Source organism: Zalophus californianus, chromosome 1, assembly GCF_009762305.2.
Source record: "Zalophus californianus isolate mZalCal1 chromosome 1, mZalCal1.pri.v2, whole genome shotgun sequence".
Lineage (NCBI taxonomy): Eukaryota > Metazoa > Chordata > Mammalia > Carnivora > Otariidae > Zalophus > Zalophus californianus.
The window spans coordinates 46618691-46634488 of record NC_045595.1 but is presented as its reverse complement, the minus strand read 5'-3'; the positions used below and the strand labels follow the sequence as shown (position 1 = coordinate 46634488).

Below are 15798 nucleotides of genomic sequence, written 5' to 3'. Positions count from 1 at the left end.
ACTGAAACAGATTTTTTGGTGTGTTTTTAAAAGTCTTCAACCAGGGGGCTTAATAATTTTGAAATATACAATTTCTTCAGCAAGTATTCTAAAAAACTTCATTTTAGGAGGATTACAGGTTGCCACAAGGACACCCCCCCGAACTAAATCTGTGATCATTACTTGGTGAGGGGCAGTCCATATAAGATCCATGGTAGATGTACAAGGAGCTCCTTAAGGAGCTCAGCATTCAGTAAATTGTCTGGTGCCTTCCAATCTGTGGGCTGAAGTTAGACCCAGCATTTGAGCCCTTACAGGCTGTATCACCCCAGGAATTTCAGCAACAGCATCCAGATTCAGGCGGAGACCTGTGTACCTTACCCAGTTACTCCTTCCCCATAGTCTTTGATTTTCAACTTGGGGGGTAGGGTGGAGACACTAAAACAATATGCACTGAGATCTACTGGATCCCAGATTATCTTTCTTGTCCCAGATTATCTTTCTTGTACCAAACTATCAAACCCTCCTTGTGTCCTTCCAACTTTATTGCCAGAACTCGCAGGACTCCTCATATGAGGAAATGGTAATGTTTTTTTGGTCATCATAAACAATGTACAAATCTTCATGCCCAAGAATATCATTACTTAATAGCATAGAACAACCTGTTAGATCTGCCACCCAGTCTATTTTTTTTTTTTTTTTTTTTTGGTCTTCATTCTTTCTCTAAGCTCTACTTATCTCCCCTCACCAGAATTTTCTTATCCTCCTTAACACACGACACTGTCTCCCCACACACCCTGTTTCCAGCGCTTCCATTCCGCCAAAATTTCAACTCAGGCTATACAAATCCAAATGCAGGAAAGATATTCTTCCAAACATTATGAAGAAAGATGCCATTAAAAGCATTCGGCGAACAGTCAATGAGTTCTAAAATCTTAGGAGAGGGTGCCAAAGAGGAACCAGAACATTAAGATCTCAAATCAGTAAAGGTTTTTTTATTTGTTCAATTCTCATTGTTCCTTAATCCTTCTCCCTTTCTTACTACTGTCTGACAAAAATCTTCAGTGAAACTACTCACTCTAAGAGACGAGAGAAAGAGAAACAGGAGTAGCAATTCTGTTTTAATAAGAAAATGAAGTTTGGAGGTAGAATAGCAGATCTGGAGCTATCTCCCCATGGTATTTGCACCCAGGTAACAACCTAAAAATACTGTCCATGGGAATTCATAATCAAGCACAACTATATGCTGCCAAATATGACAAATGGGGGACATGTGTTTGGCTAAGTCCTGTATCAGCAATTTCCCATGTTACCATAGGCCATCATGACAGCTTCTAAGCAGTGTTAAAAACAACAAAAATACTTCGTGTTCTTAAGGGGCATGTGGCTTAATTGAAGGACCCCTGACATAAGAATATACACAACTGACATAGGTACCTATGTCGGGTTTCGAACACAGCAACGTGGTCTAGATATAGTCCTGTTTTTTCTTCATAAAACCATCCACGAGAAAGCTGCACGAGGATACCTGTAATTGAATTAAGTTAATGACAGAAGTCTAAGTGCCACTAAAGTTCGAAGTGGGCCCTGGACTAGCCTATAGAGAAGGCCACGGGCCAGGTGGGTGCCCTCGGATGAGATGATCTCTAGGAGCCGGCTCTTCCTCCTGGAAGATCACAGACCTGGCCCCTGGCAGTGCTCAAGAGATGGTCATTACTGCTCCATGTGCAGCTACTGAGAAGTAATTGATGTTCCTGACGTGACGGAGTTTGCGGGGGTTCGAGTGATTTAACCATAAAGTGGGAAAATCTGGAGTAGTTCTTTATGACTTCCCCCGAAAGGGCAGTGTGTGCAGCAGGTGATACCCATTTCCTTCCTTTTCCTGGGAAACGGCCCTTTCCCCATCGAGGTCTTCCCCGACACCCCCGTCTCCGCCTAGAGCCTGTGGCTTCAGCTGCCTCAACCGCGTTTCGACGACACATCCCCCCAGCCCCCCGACCTTGCACACGCGCATACACAGCACGCGGCAAAGCAGGCACAGCCGGCGCAGCGCGAAATGCACCCGCCAGCCCCGGGTTCCGCTCTCCCTCGAGGGGGCGGGGCACCGAGGGGCGTGGCAAACGCGAGGCCCTCTTTTGCCATTGGTGGCGGCGGGGCCACGTGGAGGCCCACGTGAGCAGTCGGCGCTCGGGCCCACGGGCCTTGGGTAGGGGCGCGCAGGCGCTCAGTTGGGTTGGGGCGAGGGCGGAGGTGGTAAAGGGGTGAAGGCGGAGGAGGGAGTGTGTGCGAACAGGCAACACATGCCTGGCGCGGTGCCTTGCAGCTGGTGGCGGGTGGGGCCGCCGGGCGGGCCGCCGCCTTCTCCTGTCGACGGAGGCTGCTGACGGGAAAACGATCCGGGTGGGGAGCGCCCCGGCCCAGGCACTTTTCCGCTGAAAGTCTGCGGGAGCCTAGGGCTGGGTAACCCAGGTAGAGACTCTGGGTCGTGTTACAAACGGACGTTGAGGATCGCAAAGATCAGCCTTCTAGCCCTCTCTCTGCCTATTACGGGCTCTGTGACCAATGGCAAATCACTTTACCCGCGCCTCAGTTTCCCCACTCTTCTAGAGGGCTTGCGACCTGAGAGTGGCCAAGAAGAAAAGAAAGTTCACGTCACAAGCACTACCTGCCTAGTGAGTATTTAGAGCACCTAAGCCATGCCCTTGCCCTCAGGAAAACGGGCGCCTACTTCAGGCACTGAGCAAGATGAAAGTTCCACGGTGGTTTATGCCAGGGCCCTGGAGTGGGCCCTCCTGGTGGATTGGCCGCACTGCCTGTGTGAGCATGGGACTCAGTTTCCTTACCAGGGATAGAAGGTGCTTCAAAGGTAATGAAAAGGTAGCGTGGAGTGGTAAGCGTCGTCCTTGGCACATAGTGGTCTCCTAACTGTGACAAGCTTTAGGCAACGCAAAGGGCTTCTCTGTACAGTTGCTCATTTCAAAGCAGCTGGGATGTCTGGGGGGAATGCGAGTACAGTGTAGGAGCTGGGGTGCACACCCGCCGAACAGAGGTTGATTTTTATTCTCTAGACTAGCCAGAGGGAAGGAATGAGATTATTGATTAAACACATTCCCATTTGTCCCTGCCTTAGAAAAAAGCTTCTGCGTCTTAACTTTCTGAATCCCTAGTTGGTAGTGTTTTAGAACAGGTAAAGGAGAGATTTAGTTGATTTTTCTGAATTCACTCTGACATTTAGACCTGTTCTGATGACCAAGAAGGAAACTGGTTGATTTGTACGTGGGGGCAGTTAATAGTGTATTGTAACAATTCGGGATGAAATTGTCGGTACTTAACAGGAAAGCTGGCAAAAACATATTCTTCAACTGTTACTGTGGCCATGTTGAAAGCATGAAAAGTATTCTTGGGCTGTGTTGTATTACCTCTTTATTTTGGTCTCCATAATACCCCTGCCTCCATTGTTTCTAGGCGGTCCTTTAAAACTGTAATTTATTACTTTTGTATAGATGTGCATTTTGACCTTAATCTCACCTTTTCTTACCAGTAACCACTTTAAGATCCTGTTGCTACAAGAGTTCAGGAAAATCCATTTGTAATATTATTTAGAGAAGGATGACCGCACCCTGACTTTAGCAGAGTGTTGAGTAAATCAAGCTACTGTTCTTTCTGGAAAAAACCTGCAGCTGAAACTGGGATCAGGGATAAAGAAACCCAGCTGGATTTTGCCCAAGTGCCAGTGATAGTTTCTGTTTATGGTCTGTTTATCATACAGCATGCTTTGCCAGAATATGACTAGTTTTTTGGTAAGCCTACCATGACTACACATAGTATGTGATGCCTTGTGTCTAAAGGATGTGTAAATAGCTGATTGATCTTGACCTTTTAAGTGAATGGAAGATGTTTGCTAAAAGTTGGTAGCTTGTCCCCATATAGGTCTTTGTTGGAAAAAGTAGCCATTTGATTGATGTATCTAATCGAAAGCCTCTGAGAGATTCCAGGAACTTTTTCATTTATTTTCAATTTTTCATTTTAGTATTGTAAACACTTGTAGAGTTTAAATGCAGATGTTTCAGTTTCCTGAAATTGGCTTTAAAGAATTAGTTGTCCTTGGTCTCACTCACTATTTCAGTTCAACATAACGTTATTTAACACAGTGTAGTAGCTGAGGAACTGCAACAATCATAATAGACATTTGTTGAGCATGTACTATTTATATTGACAATTTATATATATCATTTATGTCCATTATTTCACTTCACCATTTTGGACGCTGGGGAATAAAACAGTGTTTATTATATGTTCCTCCACCTCAGGAAATTTATGACCTGTTTTCTCTATTTTTTTTTTTTAAGATTTTATTTATTTATTTGACAGAGCACAAGCAGGGGGAGCAGCAGGCGGAGGGAGAGGGAGAAGAGCAGGGACCTGATGTGGGACTTGATCCCGGGGCCCTGGGATCATGACCTGAGCTGAAGGCAGACCACCGACTGCACCACCCAGGCGCCCTGTTTTTGTTTGTTTTTGTTTTTAAGAGAAAAGAATCTTCCTGGAAAGTTACGCCTTTCAATTGTGATAGAAATCCTGGATATTTATAGTGTTTCTTTGAGAGTACTCGTTTTCTTTAACATTTTTACTTTTTCTTTGTTTCAAATGAAATAACTCAATCTTGCAATGTTAGTGTGGGTCTTAGCCACAACTGATTATTTTCTCACTTTATTAAAGGGATCAAGAATTTTAATTTGACACATAACAGGTATTTAAGAATTTGCTCATAAAATTGATATTGGACGATGAGGGTTTTATTTATTTTTTTTAAAGATTTTATTTATTAGAGCATGCTCACACACAAAGAGACAGGAAGAAGCAGGTTCCTTGCTGAGCAGGGAGCCCATTGCAGGGCTCAACCCCAGGACCCCAAGATCATGACCCGAGCTGAAGGCAGATGCCTAACCGACTGAACCACCCAGGCGCCCCTGGATGATGAGGGTTTTAAACAAGGGTTTTTGGGGCACCTGGGTGGCTCAGTCGTTAAGCATCTGCCTTCAGCTCAGGTCATGGTCCCAGGGTCCTGGGATAGAGCCCTGCATCGGGCTCCCTGCTCAGCCGGAAGCCTGCTTCTCCCTCTCCCTCTCCCCTGCTTGTGTTCCCTCTCTCACTGTGTCTCTCTCTGTCAAATAATAAAATCTTAAAAAACAAAACAAAACAAGGGTTTTTGACTTCAGAAAAGGAAAGGTAAATTTGTGTTCTGTTTCATTAAAATAAAACTAATAAATTCAAAAATGTAGGAAATTAGCACTGATGGATAAAAGTAAGCCATTAGACTTTGGGCACCATGGATCAGTTTATGATACATACATGTATACTTGTATATAATGATATATATGTGTATGCACCATTGTTTGATTTACAAAATGCTTTTACTTTTTCTCCTTTTATCCAGTTCTCCTATATTACTTTGATATAGGTGTTGCTTAATTCATGTGAGAAATGGAAAAAAAAAAGATGAAGGGAATTGCTCAACATTTTTTGAATCCAAGTTAAATATAAAGACATGGATACATTAAAAAGATAGAGGTAACATATACTATCCAAAACACTAATGAGAAAAGAGATGAGGTGGCTATACTAATACCAGACAAAGTAGATGTCAGAACAGGAAATATTGCTAGGAAAGATGAAGAGCATTGCATAGCGAATAAGGGGTCAATTCATCAAGAACACATAACAGTCATAAATGTGAAAACAACACAAAACTGAAAGGACCAAAAGGTGAAATAGACAAATATACAATTTCAGTTGGAGATGTCAATAGTCCTCCTTCAGTAACCCATAGAACTAGTAGACAGAAGATGAATAGGGATGTAGAAAACCTAAACATCCCTACCAACCAACTTGATTAAATTGACTTTGAGAGGATATTCCATGCAACAACAGCAGAATACACATTCTTTTTCAAGTATATATGAAAAATTCACAAAGTTAGACATTCTGGACAATAAAATGAACCTCAACAAATTTAAAGAAGTGTAATTTCCCTGGTCACAAATGAATTAAATGAGAAATTAATAACAATATCTGGATAATTTCCAAATATTTGGAAATTAATAAACAACACACCTCTAAATAACCCATGAGTCAAAGACAAAGGCATAGGGAAATTGAAAATTATTTTGAATGGAAGGGCAAAATATATGGGACTAAGCTAAAGCAGTACTTAGAGGGAAATGCATAGCATTAAAAATACTTAGAAAAGAAACAAAAAATACCTGAAATCAATGATCTCAGCTTCCACCTTAAGAAACTAAAAAACAGAGGAGCAAAGTAAGCCCCAAAGAAGCAGAAATTAGTAGGAAATAGTGTAGGGCAGAAATAAAGTTTGAAACAAAAATAGAGAAAGTCAGTAAAGCCAGGAACTGGTATTAGAAAGATAAAATTGACAAACCTCTAGTAGACTTGTCAGCAAAAAACAGAGAAGATACAAATGTTAATATTAAGAATGAAAAAGAGAACATCACTGTATGTTCTACAGAAATTAAAATGCTAATAGGGAATATTATGAGCAATTTATGTCAATAAATTTGATAACTTAGATGAAATGGACAAATTTCTTAAAAGACTACCAAAGCTTACTTAAGTAATAGACAATCTGAAAACTTTCCCACAGGACAACTCTGATAGTTTCACTGGCCAGTTCTACAAGTATTTAAGGAAAAAATAATAGCAATTCTATACAAACTCTTCCAAAAATAGAAAAGGAAAGAACACTCTCCCACTAATTTTATGAGGCCAGTATTAACTCATACCCATTAGGATAGCTACTATAAAAAATAAATGAATAAAAATAATAAGTGTTGGTGAGGATGTGGTGAAATTGAAACTCTTGTGCACTGTTGATGGGAATATAGAATGATAGCTGCTATGGAAAATGGTATTGTAGTTACCCAAAAAATTAAAAATAGAGTTACCATATGACCCGGCAATTCCATTTCTGAGTTTACACCCGAAAGGATTGAAGCTACGGTCTTTTTTTTTTTTTTTAAGATATTTGTTTATTTATTTTTTAAAGATTTTTATTTATTTGACAAGAGAGACACAGTGAGAGAGGGAACACAAGCAGGGGGATTGGGAGAGGGAGAAGCAGGCTTCCCACTGACCAGGGAGCCCAATGCGGGGCTCGATCCCAGGACCCTGGGATCATGACCTGAGCCGAAGGCAGGTGCTTAATGACTGAGCCACCCAGCCGCTCCTGAAACTAGGGTCTTAAAGAGATATTGTGTACCTGTGTTCATAGCAGTATTATTCACAATAGCTAAAATGTAGAAGTACTCCAGAATGTACATCAACAAATAAAGGGATAAGCAGGATGTGGTATATACATACAGTGGAATATTATTCAGCCTTAAAAAGGAAGGAAATTCTCACATATGCTACGACATGGATAAACCTTTAGACATCGTGCTAAATGAAGTAAGATAGTCACAAAAAGACAAATACCATATGATTCCATTTACATGAGATAGAGGAGTCAAACTCATAAAGACAGAAAATAGAATGTTGGTTTACAGGGGCTGAGGGAAGGGAGAATGGGGATTTATTGTTTAATGAGTACAAAGTTTTAGTTTTGTGAGATGAAAAGAGCTGTGGCGATAGATGGTAGTGATGGTTGCATACGTTTTGAATTTCTATAATGCCACTGAACTGTACACCTAAAAATGTCATGATGGTAAATTTTATGTTACATGTATTTTATCACAAAAATAATTGAGAAAAGATCCATTGTATAAAAAGAGTAAATATGTCTTGACCAAGTAGGGTTTATCACAAGATGCAAGGTTGGTTGGCTATTTGTAAATCAGTCAATGCAGTATACCGTATCAACAGACTGAAGAAGAAAAACCATATGATCATCTTAATAGATGCAAAAAAAAGCATTTTATTAACATCTATCATTAATTCCTGATAAAACTCTCAGAAAAGTAGGAATAAAAGTGAACTTCCTCTACCTGATAAAGGGCATGTATGACATACCGACAGCCATACTTAAAGCGAAAGACTGATTTTTATCCCCCTAAGATAGAACAAATCAAGGACTTTGGCTGTCACCACTCCTATTCAACATTCTTTTTCTGGAGATCCTAGCTAGTGCAATAAGGCAAGAAAAAAAAATAGGCATATAGATTGGAAAGGGAGAAATAAAATGCCTCTATTGGTAGACAGCATGATTGTCTAGAAAATTCCAAAGAATTTACAAAACTACTGTATCTAGTAGGAAGTTTAGCAAGGTCACAAGATACAAGGTCAATATATGAAAATTAATCCTATTTTTCTAACAACATTTTGAACTTGAAAATTTTTAAAGTGCTATTTACAATAGCATCAAAACAATTCAAATACTTAGTGATAAATATAACAAAATATATGCAAGATTTGTACGCTGAAAACTACAAAACTGGTGACAGAAATCAAAGGAGATCTAAATTAGTGGAGAGATGGACTGTGTTCATGGATTGGAAGACTGAATATTGTCACAATGTCATTTCTTACCAAATTGCTGTATAGGTTCTTGTGAAATTACAATCACAGTGTTAGCAGTTTTCTTTGTGGAAATCAGGTTATTTTTATTTATTTATTTTTTAAGATTTATTTTAGAGAGAGTGTGTGTGTAAGCAGGGTGAGAGGCAAAAGGAGAAGGAGAGAGAGAATCCTCAAGCAGACTCCCTTCTGAGCTTGGAGCCCAATGAGGGGCTTGATCCCAGGACCTTGAGATCATGACCTGAGCCAAAATCAAGAGTTGGCCACTTAACTGACTGAGCCACCCAGGCGCCCCTGGGCTATTTTTAAAATTTATTTATTTTCTAGTGAAATATAGGTGACATAAAATGTTATATTAGTTTCAGGTGTACAGCATAATGATTCAACATTTATACACGTTAGGAAGTGCTTACCATGATAAGTATAGTTATATCTCTCATTATACAAAATTACAGTATTATTGACTGTATTCCCTATGCTGTACTTCACATCTCTGTTACTTATTTTGTAACTGGTAGTTGTTCATCTTAATCCCCCTCACCTATTTTCCTCATCCCTCTGCCTCCCTCCACTCTAGCAACCACAAGTTGGTTCTCTGTATTTGTGACTCTGTTTCTGTTTTGTTTGTTCGTTTGTTTTTTAGATTCCACATATAAGTGAAATCATGGTATTTGTCTTTGCCTGTCTCACTCATTTCACTTAGCGTAATACCCTCTAGATCCATCCATGTTTCTGCAAATGGCAAGATTTCATTCCTTTTTATGGCTGAATAATGTTCCACATACATACATACATACATACATACATACATACATTTTCTTTATCCATTCATCTATGGATGGACACTTGGGTTGCTTCCATATCTTGGCTATTGTAAATAATGCTGCAAGAAACATAGGGATGCATATATTTTTTCAAATCAATGTTTTCATTTTCTTTTGGTAAACCAGAAGTAGAATTACTGGATGATATGGCATTTCTACTTTTAATTTTTTGAGGAACTTTCATAGTCTTTTCCATGGTGGCTACACTAGTTTACATTCCCACCAACAGTACATGAGGGTTCCCTTTTCTCCACATCCTCACCAACACTTGTTATTTCTTTTTCATTCTAAGCCATTCTGACAGGTATGAGGTAATACCTCATTGTGGTTTTGGTTTGTATTTCCCTGATGATTATTGATGTCGAGCATCTTTTCATGTGTCTGTTGGCCCTGTATGTCTTCTTTGGAAAAATGTCTATTCAGATCTTTACATTTTTTTCATTGATTTGGATTTGTTTGTTTTGTGTTGAATTGTAGGAATTCTTTATGTATTTTGGATATTAGCCCCTTACCAGATACATCATTTTCAAATATCTTTTCCCATTCAGTAGGTTGCCCTTTCATTTTGATGATTATTTCCTTCACTGTACACAACTTTTTAGCTTGATGTAGTCACAATAGCTTATTTTTGCCTTGCCTGAGGAGACAGATCCAAAAACATACTGCTCAGAGCATTGTCCAGGAATGTACTGCCTATGTTTTCTTTCGGGAGTTTTATGGTTTCAGGTCTCACATTTAGGTCTTTAATCCATTTTGAGTTATTTTTGCATGTAGTGTAGGAAAGTGGTCCAGTTTTGTTTTTTCCATGTAGCAGTCCAGGTTTTCCATCACCATTTATTGAGCTGAGTGTCTTTTTCCCATTGTGTATTCTTTCCTCCTTTGTTGTAGTTTAATTGGCCACATAAGCATGGGTTTATTTCTGGGTTCTCTGTTCCATTGATCTGTGAGTCTGTTTTTGTGCCAGTACCATATTGTTTTGATTACTATGTCTTTGTAGTATAGTTTGAAATCTGGGAATGTGATACCTCCATCTTTGATCTTCTTTCTCAAGATTACTTTGGCTATTTGGGGTCTTTTGTGGTTCCATACAAATTTTAGGTTTATTCTAGTTATGTGAAAAATGTTACTGGTATTTTGATGGGAATTGCATGGAATCTTTGCTAAATCTTTATGAATTGCTTTGGGTAGTATGGACATTTTATTTTATTTTTTAAGATTTATTTATTACTTTAGAGAGTGAGCAAGAGAGCACAAGCAGGGAGAGAGTGGGGGAGAGAGAGAGAGAGAGAGAGAGAGAATCTCCAGCAGACCCCACACTGAGTGCAGAGCCCAATGCAGGGCTTGATCCCATGAACCTGAGATCATGACTTGAGCTGAAACCAAGAGTCAGATGCTTAACCAACTGAATCACCCAGGCACCCCTGGGTACTATAGACATTTTAACACTATTCTTTTAACCATAAGCATGGTATATCTTTTCTTTGTGTCATATTCAGTTTATTTTATCAGTATCTTATACTTTTCAGAGTATAAATCTTTTGCCTCCTTGGTTAAATTTATTTGTACATATTTTATTCTCTTTGATGTAATGGTAAATGGAATTGTTATCTCAATTATTCTTTTTCAAGTATGTTATTTGTATATAGAAACACAACAGATTTCTGTATGTTAATTTTGTATCCTGCAACTTTACTGAATTCATTGATTAGTTCTGATAGTTTTTGGTGATGTTTTTAGGATTTTCTATATGTAGTATCATATCATCTGCAAATAGTGACAATTTTACTTCTTTACCGATTTGGATACCTTTTATTCCTTTTACTTGTCTGATGCTATGGCTACAACTTCCAGTACAGTGTTGAATAAAATTGGTAAAAGTGGACATCCTTGTTCTGTTCCTGATATTAGAAGAAAAGCTTTGAGCTTTTTACCACTGAGTATGTTAGCTGTGGGTTTATCATTTATGGACTTCATTATGTTGAGGTATGTTCTCACTACACCCACTTTGTTGAGAGCTTTTATCATGAATTGATGTTGAATTTTGTCAGATGATTTTTCTGCATCTATCAAGATGATATCATTTTACCCTTTATTTTGTTAATGTGTTATACCATATTAATTGATTTGCAGATATTGAACCATCCTTGCATCCCTGGAATAAATCTTACTTGATTGTGGTGAAAGATCCTTTTAGTGCATTTTTGAATTCATTTGCTAATACTTTGTTGAGGAGTTTTACATCTGTGTTCATCAGGGATATTGGCCTGTAATTTTCTTTTTTGTAGGGTCTTTGGTTTTGTTATCAGTGTAATGCTAGCCTTGTAAAATGAATTTAGAAGCATTCCTTTCTCTTCAATTATTTGGAATAGTTGGAGAAGGATAGGTGTTAACTCTTTAAAATGTTTGGTAGAATTTACCTGTGAAGCCATCTTTTCCTGAACTTTTGTTTTTGGGGAGTTTTTTGATTATTGATTTAATTTCATTACTTTTTTAAAAAAAAGATTTTATTTATTTATTTGACAAAGTGCACAAACAGGGGGAGTGTCAGGCAGAGACCAAGGGAGAATCAGGCTCCCCATTGAGCAGAGAGCCTGACATGGGGCTTGATCCTGGGACCCTGGGATCATGACCTGAGCTGAAGGCAGAAGCTTAACTGACTGAGCCACCCGGGTGCCCCTAATTTCATTACTTTCTACTAATTTCTTTTCAGATTTTTTTTCTTCCTAATTCAGTCTTGGATTATTTCTAAGAATTTATCCATTTTTTTTTCTAGGTTGTAGAATTTGTTGGCATATAATTTTTGTAGTAGCCTCTTATAATCCTTTGTATTTACGTGGTTCAGTGGGCTATTTCTAACATTTATATAGAGAAGCAAAGAACTAACTACAGCCAAAACAATTTTGAAAGAGAAAAGCAAAGTTGGAAGACTCATGCTACCTGATTTCAAGACTTCCTATAGTTATAGTAATTAAGACTGTGTGATTTTTTTAAATCTATGGTAAAACATACACAGAACATGAGCTCTACCCTCAATAAATTTTTAAGTGTACAATACAGATTATTAACTGTAGGTATAGTGTATAGCAGCTCTCTAGAACTTTTCAATCTTGCATGACTGGAAGTTTATACTCGTTGTAATACTGACTCCTTGTTTCCACCTCTTCTCAGACTTACGTATACAATACAATAGTGTTGCATTTTGTGCTTTGATGGCTTTTGACTAGTTTAGAACCTCATATGAGTGGAATCATGCAATAATTGCCCATGACTGGCTTATTTCATTTAGCATAATGTCCTCAACTTCCATCTATTTTCTGGCATATGACAAGATTTCCTTCCTTTTTATGGCTGGATTATATTTCACTATTTGTATATACCGTGTTTTCTTTATCCATTTATCTGTCAACAGACATTTAGATTGTTTCTACCTCTTGGCTATTGTGAACAATGCTGTAGTAAATCTGGGAGCACAGATATCTCTTTGAGAACATGATTTTACTTCTTTTGGACTTTTTTCTTTTTAAAAGATTTTATTTATTTGAGAGAGAGAGAGGAGCACAGAGGGAGAGGGAGAAGCAGACTCCCCTCTGAGCAGAGAGCCTGACGTGGGGCTCCATTCCAGGACCCTGAGATTATGACATGAACTGAAGGCAGACACCCAACCAACTGAGCCACCTAGGTGCCCCCAATTCTTTTGGATTAATACCCAGAAATGGGATTGGTGTATCATATGGTCATTTTATATATACACACACACACACACACACACACACACACACACACACATGTATATATATGTATATATATACACACACACACACATATATATATATTTTAAGATTTTATTTATTTATTTTGACAGACACAGCAAGAGAGGGAACACAAGCACGGGGAGTGGGAGAGGGAGAAGCCGACTTCCCGCGGAGCAGGGAGCCCAATGTGGGGCTCGATTCCAGGACCCCGGAATCATGACCTGAGCCAACGGCAGATGCCTAATGACTGAGCCACCCAGGTGCCCCTATTTTATATATTTTTTGAGTAACCTTCATATTTTTCTTTATAGTGGCTGTACCATTTTACATTTCCATCAACAGTGCACAAGGGTGTCAGTTTCTCCACATTCTCTATACTTGTTACTTTCTGTTCATGATAATGGCCATCCTGACAGGTGTGAGGTGTTAGCTCATTGTGTTTTTGATTTGCATTTCCCTGATGTCTAATGATGTTGAGCATCTTTTCATATACTTACTGGCCATTTGTATGTCTTCTTTGGAAAAGTGTTCAAATTTCTTGCCCATTTTTAATCAAATTATTTGTGTTTTTTTGCTTTTGAGTGGTAAGAGTTCCTTAAATATTTTGGATATTAATCCCTTATAAATTTGCAAAATATTTTCTCCCTTTTGATAGATTGATTTTTCACTCTGTTGATTGTTCTCTTTGCTGTACAGGTGCTTTTTAGTTTGTTGTAGTCCCAGCTTTTCTATTTTTGCATCTACTGCCTATCCTTTTGGTGTCACATTCAAGAAATCATTGCTAAGACCAGTGTCATGAAGCTTTTCCCTGTTTTTTTTTTCCCCCCTTTAGGGTTTTTCAGTTTCAGGTCTTACATTTAAGTTGTTAATCCATTTGAGAAGATTTTTGTATATGGTATAAGGTAAGAATTCAGTTTTATTCTTTTGCATGTGGATGTCCAGTTTTCTCAGCACCATTTGATGAAGAGACTATCCTTTCCCCATTGTGTATTCTGGATGCCCTTGTTGAAGGTCAGTTGACCATATACCAAGGCAGGGTGATCCTGGTGAAAGGATAGACACATAGGTCAATGGAACAGAATACAGAGTTCAGAAAAAGACATAAACATGGCCACAGGTGTCAAGATAACTCATTGGAGTGAAAGGTAGTCTTTTCACAAAATTGTGCTAAAATAATTGGATGTCCGTATTTTTAAAAAATGAACCCTGATCCATACTTCAAACACATACAAAAATTAACTCGAAATGTATCATAGACCAAAATGTAAAATCAAAACTATAACACTTCTAGAACTTCCTGTCCATATGGTAGCTACATGTGGCTATTTAAATTTAAATAATTAAAACTAAATACAATTTTAAAATTCAGCTCTTAGTTCTAGCCGCGTGGCAAGTCCCCAGTAGCTGTGTGTGGTTAGCTATAACCAGTGTAGAGGTTAGCTTGGACTGTAGCACATTCCCATCATCACAGAAAGCTCTCTTGTACACTGCTGTTCTGGAAGAAAACCTAGAAAATCTTTGGGATCTTAGACAAAGATTTCTTAGGACACAAAAAAAACATGAACCACAAAAGAAAAAAGTTGATAAATTGGGTTTTGTCAAAATTAAAAATTTTGGATGTTTGAAAAGCTGTGCTAAGGAAATAAAAAGACAAGCCATAGACCAGGGGGGGAAAAGTATTTGCAAAGCATGTATTTGATAAAGAAATGGCAACCAGAATATAAAAAACAAAACTTAAAATTCGGTAATAGTAAAATAAATAAAAAGGTGAGCAAAAAAATTGTACAGACACTCACCAAAGAAGAAATATGGATGGAATATTATTTAAATTTTCTAATCTTATGCAGGTATATATTGGCTTCCCCCACCCCCCCAACAAGGCTTATTGCCTGGGAAGTTTATGGTCCACTTTTGTTTTCTTTGAGTTTCACTGGGTCTTATTTACTTATTTTTTTTATAGGTGGGGAGGTGGAACAGAGGCAGAGGGAGAGAGAGAATCCCAAGCAGGCTCCATGCCCAGCAGAGCCCAAGCAGGGCTCGATCTCACGACCCAGAGATCATGACCTGAGCCGAAATCAAGAGCTGGTTGCTTAACTGACTGAGCCACCCAGGCACCCCTCACAAAAGTGCTAATGCTCAAAAGTAAAACTGAGGAAAATAAGATGTGTGTGTGTGTCTGAAAAAGCAAACACATCTCTTTTATAGTTGTTTCTGGTTGTCCAAGAGTATCAGTAGTGAAGGTGAAAGGAAGCAATATACCATCTTAGGTAATCCTGTATAAGCTTTATCAGTTTTTACGATCATGTTAATGAACTGACTTTTCAGCCTGTTTGGACCATAAGAAAATGTGACCTTCCTAATTGTATTCAAATCAGTTAAGCTTGAAAACAGATGGGTGATTTGCTTTTCTTATCTTATACCTAAGCACTTGCCTAGACTGCTTAGGTGTATGTGGTAGGCAGAATAACGGACCCCTTACAGATGTCAACATCGTAATGCCCAAACCCTATGAATATGTTACCCATGGCAAAGGGATTTTGCAGATGTGATTATGTTAAGGATTTTGAGATGGGAAAACTCGACTGGCCATTTCAGGTTTTGAAGATGGGAGCAGGCCACAAGCCGGGGAATGCAGGCTTCCTTTTGAAGCCGAGAAAGGCAAGGAAATAGATTGTCCCCTAACGCCTCCAGAAGTAAGTAATGCAGCCCTGCCA

General features: G+C 38.7%; 1 long non-coding RNA gene across 2 annotated transcripts in view; it reads left to right on the top strand.

The window, feature by feature from the left end:
- Nucleotides 1-2188: 2188 nt before the first annotated feature.
- LOC113918174 overlaps nucleotides 2189-15798 on the top strand; it is a 37426-nt gene continuing 23816 nt past the window's right edge. The window contains exon 1 of one of the 2 annotated variants that reach the window (XR_003518458.2): nucleotides 2189-2651. This is a non-coding gene — a long non-coding RNA (uncharacterized LOC113918174). Of the gene's footprint in view, nucleotides 2652-13282; nucleotides 13345-15798 lie in introns of those variants that run through there. The other variant, XR_003518459.2, reaches the window with a different exon arrangement.